At 38.7% G+C, this 6907-nt stretch overlaps 1 long non-coding RNA gene across 9 annotated transcripts; it reads right to left on the reverse strand.

Annotated features, from left to right (window-relative positions):
- Window positions 1-2218: 2218 nt before the first annotated feature.
- On the reverse strand, window positions 2219-5494 carry LOC113317599. Of its 9 annotated transcripts, none has more exons than XR_003343689.1 (11): window positions 5351-5494; window positions 4855-4922; window positions 4604-4737; window positions 4451-4506; window positions 4196-4251; window positions 4001-4105; window positions 3319-3815; window positions 3177-3222; window positions 2946-3047; window positions 2786-2853; window positions 2219-2655 (listed from the first exon to the last, which is right to left on the reverse strand). It is a non-coding gene; the product is annotated as an uncharacterized LOC113317599 (long non-coding RNA). The 9 variants fall into 9 exon arrangements; XR_003343693.1 differs by having other exon boundaries at window positions 5345-5494; XR_003343695.1 differs by having other exon boundaries at window positions 3319-3546; window positions 3772-3815; window positions 4855-5494.
- Between the last annotated feature and the right edge of the window lie 1413 nt (window positions 5495-6907).

A 6907-nucleotide genomic window follows, 5' to 3' on the forward strand; every position in this document is an offset into this window, starting at 1 on the left:
TTGTTGACCCAATTTTTTATTGGATCAACTATGGTTGTTGATCCATCTATATGGATCAACTCATGTTGTTGACCCAATTTTTTATGGGATCAACTACTGTTGTTGATCCTTTGAACTCCTGTTGTTGACGATATTTCTTTGGATAAGTATAATCATGCTTGTAGTTTAAATCATGCTTTGTAGTTTAAATCATGTAAATTTCTTCCAATGTTGAACTTGTGGTGCAATGGTAGCATGACTGACTCCATGTCGGATGATGCGTGTTCGACTCACGCCAAGTTCACTCCATGTTACATGGATCAACTTTCATTGTTGATATAATTTTAGTGGATCAACAATGGAAGTTGATCCACTAAATTGGATCTACTTCTACTGCTGATCCTTTTTTTTTGGATCAACTACCGTTGTTGATCTCCTAAACTAGATCAACTTCTACTGTTGGTTCTATTTTTATTTGGATCAAATACTGTTGTTGATACAAAAATATCTGAACCCATGGCGGCGACGGTGACGGTGGTGGTGGTGGCAGCGGTGACGAACTAGTGGTGGTGGCAGCAACAGACTAGTGGTGGTGTAATGGTGGTGCTTCAGGAGTGGTGGTGAAATATTAGTGGTGGTGGCGGTTGGTAGGTGGTGGTTGTTGAACGGTGGTGGTGGAATGGTAGTTGAATGTTGGCGGTGATGGTGCTAGTGGTGGTGGTGAAGTGGTAGAGGAAGAAATTTGTTCCATTTTGAAATAGAGAAAAATATTATATGGGTGAGGGTATTAAGGTAATCTAATTTTAAATGGATAAGGTTATAAAAAAGTAGGGACATATTTATTGTTGAATAAGGATATATTTATTGGGTGTCAAAAGTAGGGACATATAAATAATGTACCCTTTTGATTTTTTGACAAAATGTTATTAGGAAGACATATAAATGACTTGGGGTATGCTGAATTTGTGGTGCAATGGTAGCACAACTGACTCCACGTCAGAAGATGCATGCTCAATTCACGTCAAGTTCACTAATTTTAGTACATCAATTTTTGGGATCAACTTTGGTTGTTGATACTAGATTTTGTGGTCAACTTTGGTTGTTGATACCATATTTTGGGATCAACTTTAGTTGTTGATAGCATAAATAATATGAATATTTTCTGAATTATAATTTTGCGATCAACTTCGTTGTTGACACCATATTATGTATTCATTTTATTTTCTGACTTTTGTTTTGGGGATCAACTTCGATTGTTGACACCATATTTTGGGGATCAACTTCTATTGTTGATACCATTTTTTTTTAATATTTTCTGATCTTTGCTTTCGGGATCAACTTCGGTTGTTGACGCCATATTATTATTATTGTTTTACTAGAGTTTTGCCCGTGCTACGCACCGGGCAGCTTCGCAAACCATCCACCATATTTTTGGTTGGGTTCACTATATGGAAACTCATGAAAGTAATCTGAAGCATGTACTTTCATCTAAGACAACCAACAACAGCAAAATCCCTTGTGCATGCTTTGCTTAAGAAACCCACAACTGTGGCAAAGATTTTGTGCCTGTGTTACACATCGGGCGGACCCGAAAACCATCCGCCATATTTTATGGGGGGCTTTTGATTTGGTGTCGCGGGCCTTCTCCTGTCGCTTAGGATTTTTAATTTGGTGTGGCTCGGCTTCGCCTCGCCCCGTCTCGATGTATGTTTAGGATTTTTGATTTGGTGTGGCTCGGCTTCGCCTCGTCCCGATGCATGTTTAGGATTTTTGATTTGGTGTCGGGGGGCTTCGCCCCGTCCCGTCGCTTAGAATTTTTGATTTGGTGTGGGTCGGCTTCGCCTCGCCCCGTTCCGATGCATGTTTAGGATTTTTGATTTGGTGAGGCTCGGCTTCGCCGTCCCGTCGCTTAGAATTTTTGATTTGGTGTGGTATGGCTTTGCTCAGCCCGTCGCTTAGAAATTTTGATTTGGTGTGGCGTGACTTCTCCCTGCCCCGTCGTCTTTAACCATACTTTTGTTTGGAGTGGCGTGGCTTCGTCCCGCCCCATCGCCTTAGGATTTTTTTATTTGTGTTTTTGATTTGGTGTGACAGGGCGAATCACACAAAAGAGTAGCAGTAGCACACTCACAGACATCAAAAACTGTTCTCATAATTATGTGTGCAGTATTTTGTTTATACAAATATTATTTTGTAGTGTATTGAAGTCTTACTAAGTTGCACAATACACAATTTTTCATAAATTAAGTTTTGTAATCTGAAGTTGAAGAGATGGATTTGCATTTTTGAAAGTCATCTTCTGTCTTTTGCATCAAAGCTCTATCACTGCCAAAAAAACATAAAGATCACGGGTAGCAATAAGCGTATATAAACAAAAGCCTATGCCGCTCACAAACACAAAAATTCAGATATTAAGATCCCTTCTACTGAGGGCTAAGAGTCACAAGCATGTGGATATGATAACCCCGGCCCGACCAACCGTGAAAGTTTTAATAGCTTGGACTTCTTTTCCTCCACCTGAGAGCCTTTCACAGTTGCTCCTTCTGCCATTGCAATGGTAGATGTATTTGTAGTAGACCGCGCCTACTGATGCAGCCTCATTTTCGCTTTGTCTCATGTTCCTCTTTTTCTTTGTCTTTCGATTATTCTCATGATTGTGTGTGTTCTCGTGTACACCTGTATAACATAACATAAAATGACCTTTTTATTATGCATTAATGAAAAAATGGAAGGAAAACACATAAAGAATGGAGTTTAGATTGAAGATTTCCTAATAAATAACGTAAAAAGTATCACAATAGTTGACCTCTCTTTTGGACTCCGGCAACGAAATTGGTATGTTCAGGCTTCCCGCGACGAAATACCTTACATAGACTATTTTAGAAAATGAAAAAAAATAAAATGAAAATGAATGCAGGTTTGATAAGCAAATTAAAGGCCATGTGTAAATGAAGAATGATCCAAACCTGCTTATACTGGAAATTTTGTTTTGAACTGGAGTCAATAAAATGTGAAAGGAAAAAGAATCATAGTCGATCCTTTTCTTGCACCGGGCCGTCTTTCACTCTCTGCATGAATACCCAGGCAATAGCCAGTAATTTATGGCAAAGAGAAGTAACGTTGTTAGTATTTCCAAAGACGTAAAAAGGTGTCATGAGAGGAACAATCACAATGCACCAAAGACTGCATTACACAACCTGATGCCGACATTTAGTGTGCAAGTTCTGCAAGTAAACGCATCATCTATAAAAATGATGAAAAAAGTTAGGAAACCCACATGCTTCCAGAAGCAAATGCAAAGTCATTAACATTTAGCAACAGAGAAATAATGGGGCTTACCCTTAGAACCACCATATTCTTTAATCCGCAAGACTGTTTGGCTATCCAACTTACTAAACTTGGTGTTTAATACCACATTTTCATCTTCTGATCTTCTATTCCCCTGCTCCAAACTTAGTCTTGCACCTTTTCTCAAACGTCTCAAACTTTCCGTACTACTTTTGGCATTCCGTCTTGTATGCATTGTAGAAAGCTTTGTCCCTTTTGTGAAGCCCGGTGAGTACCTGCCTGCTAATTGCATAAACACGCTTGATATAAGAACTGAGATGTAAAATGATTTTTTAACAGTTTTATTCCCGTACCAACATTAAATCGTAAACACGATTGATATAAGAAAACCCTCCAGTGCCTACTTATAAATCCAAACATCTTAGCCTCCAATCTTCCGCATGAGGTACAATTTACTGGAGTGAGTATGGACATTTTTGAATTAAGGTAAGCTTGATTTCCAACCTTCTTTTTCCATCTGAGTTTCCAGTTCCAGAAAATTTGGAACCCTGCAAACAACAGACCATGCACAGGTGTGAATGAGCATAATGAGTACATCAATAAATCAATGAAAAACCGATTCAGAAACTGTGAAAACTAAAGTAAACATTGGATATACATAATGAATATATGTTAACTATGCATGGAATCTGTGATGACCTATCTTGTAAACAACTATAACTGATCTTTGTACCTCTTTTCAACTTTTCTTCTTGACAGATCTTTGTACCTCGTCTCAACTTCTTCCAGATTTTTCACGTCCTTGTGAACTTACTACTTACGAATACGATACACAGATCTGCACACAAAGTCAAGGACCTAGATTTTAAGTCTGCAAAGAAAAAGAAAGGAACCTTAAAGAAAATGCAATAAGTGTGTAGTTTTTTACCAATATAAAAGGTATGCACAATTGCATAGAATGTCATTTCGTTGAGATTTATAGATCTGCAAGGTAACCCCATCAATATCAGAATATCGGAAAATATGCATGCTTATGATAAGGTCCAGATATATATGGTGCATTAATGCTCCATCAGTCTTGGAAAATATAAGATAGCATAAAGGAATATTGGCTGCAATACTCATTGGCGTTCCATAATATGGATGCATCAACGATAACCAAAATGACATTGTGGGCACTTACTCAAAGTAGTTCATATATTAGCGTAGTAACAACCCTCTCTGTAATCTGCACCACATCTAAATTAAAATGAAAGAAGATAAGTAACTAACGTAAAAATAGAAAAACAGTTGCAAAAATAAATAACAAATGGCGATAGAAAAGATGAGTACAAACCTGTTGGATTTCGGCAACCAGGGATTCATGAGTAAACCTCGACTATATGACGCTTTACTAGTGCGAATCCTACCAAAAGACTATAATCCATAATTTTTTCTTGTTCCTGAAGATCGCAGTCCCTATAAACTTGCCTGTAAACAACAATCACTTTATAAGGCAACATATTTAATGAAAAACAAAATTCGTATTTGTGTCTTATTTCCTCTTTCTGATAGATATTGGAAACCAATGGTGGTGGTTTTAACTACCTCTGCAGCTTTTGAAAACATGCTGTCTGTAGGCGAAATATAAGATCAAGGTCTTTACGGGTTGATTTCTGTTGGAGAGGGACGTGATCAATGTTAGCAGAATGCATCAAAGAACAAATAAGATTAGAATGGATCAGAACATTCAAAGGTATATGCAATATCTATTGCACCATTCTGTTGGTGTATCATCTAGCATACTATATCCTCTAGGTTTGCTTATCTGTTGTACGTCCATGTGACGACCCTTTTAGGTCGAAGAGCATCAGTTAGAATTCGCACTTAGTAAACCAAAAAACAGTGAAATACGAAAGAAAAATAAAAAATCGAAATAAATAGAGAAAAGAACAAACCCTAAATCAAAAATAAATAAAAATAAGATCACCAAAAAATAAAAATATAACGGATGAACAAAGATCAACTAAGAATGCGAAAATTAGAACAAAGTAAAAAAACAAATCAAAATAAATAGAGAAAAGGCACAAATCCTAACTGACACCTCATTTATATCTTACAAATCCACATCTTTGTGCTTAAACCTGTAGCTCATCAATATCTTGCACCTGCTATAAGAAAAAGGAAAAGAAATCAACAGGGAGAATAGAGAAAAAAGAGATGTGATTAAGATTATGGAGATTCAACTTTGTTCGTAGGGTTTGATCTTAGGTTTTTTGTGAACGGAATAAGTTTATTTTATATTCGTGAAGGGTTTTCTCCGACATTTTTGTGTGAGAAACGGTCCGCGAGTTATAACCCCAAAGGTGTCACTATCGATATACAAAAACTCCAACGAAACAAATTGTTCACAAAAACCCCATTTAATATAAACTGTCTATATTACCCTTCTAGTTTAAATCACCCCAACAAAAACAAAAATCAACCACACTTTAATTCTTATTATATTTTCACCCCCAATAAGAAATAAACAACCACCAATAAGCATCGCCGCCGCCTCCGACCACCACCTCCGCCGCCACCACTGACCACCACCGCCGCCGCCGCCGACGACCACCACCGCTCCGCCGCCGCCACCGCCCCGCCCGCCGCCGCCCACCACCGACCACCGCCGCCCGCCCCGCCGCCAACGACCACCACCGCTCCGCCACCGACCACCACCGCTCCGCCGCCGCCACCGATACTGCGCAATTGCACCACCACTGCCAGCCACCCTACCATCCAGCACCACCATTGTCGACCACCACCGCCACCACCTCCGACCACCACCACCACCACCACCGATACTACGTAATTGCACCACCAATACCAGCCACCCTACCATCCAGCACCACCACTGTCGAGCACCGCCGACCAAAACCAGCACCACGACCGCCCACCACCACCACCTCCCAAAAATACGATGAAACCAATTTTGGTTTCATAATAAATACGATGAAACCGATTTTGGTTTCATCATAAATAAGATGAAATCGATTTTGGTTTCATCTTGGTTTCGTGAGAAATCACCTGTAAGAAATTTTTTAAGAGGTATTATACATCTTCATGCATAGAAATACATTGTTGAAATACGATGAAACTGATTTTGGTTTCATCATAAATAAGATGAAACCATAATTGGTTTCTGCACTTCGACAGCAATACCACCAGTTATGTCTCAAGACCCATTACTCAGCTTCACCTGGTATATAACTTGATACCAGGTGCATATGGTTTTGATTCCCCAGGACCAGCAAAGAGATATCCTAAAGAACTTTGACCTCCTCCGTAACTGACTCCACGACCCATTTATCTAAAACACCAACAAGATTGGTTTCGTCGACATAAAATCTAGAAAAAAAAATCACATATTAGATGAAACAAAAATTTCATTCAAACCTCAGCAACATAATTAGTTACAGCTAGAATTCAAACCACACAACTACCTAAGCATCATCACAACTAATTCAGTTTCATAACATTCTGTAAAGCACCCACCAATAACATTTTGTAACTCAATTTTTTTCCGCTTCAGACTTAACCTAAACACAAATACCACTTCTTTGATTCAAAGCACATAATCTCCATCACAACTAGCATTGTAAATCCTAATCCAGAAATA

This window comes from Papaver somniferum, chromosome 10 (assembly GCF_003573695.1).
Source record: "Papaver somniferum cultivar HN1 chromosome 10, ASM357369v1, whole genome shotgun sequence".
NCBI lineage: Eukaryota > Viridiplantae > Streptophyta > Magnoliopsida > Ranunculales > Papaveraceae > Papaver > Papaver somniferum.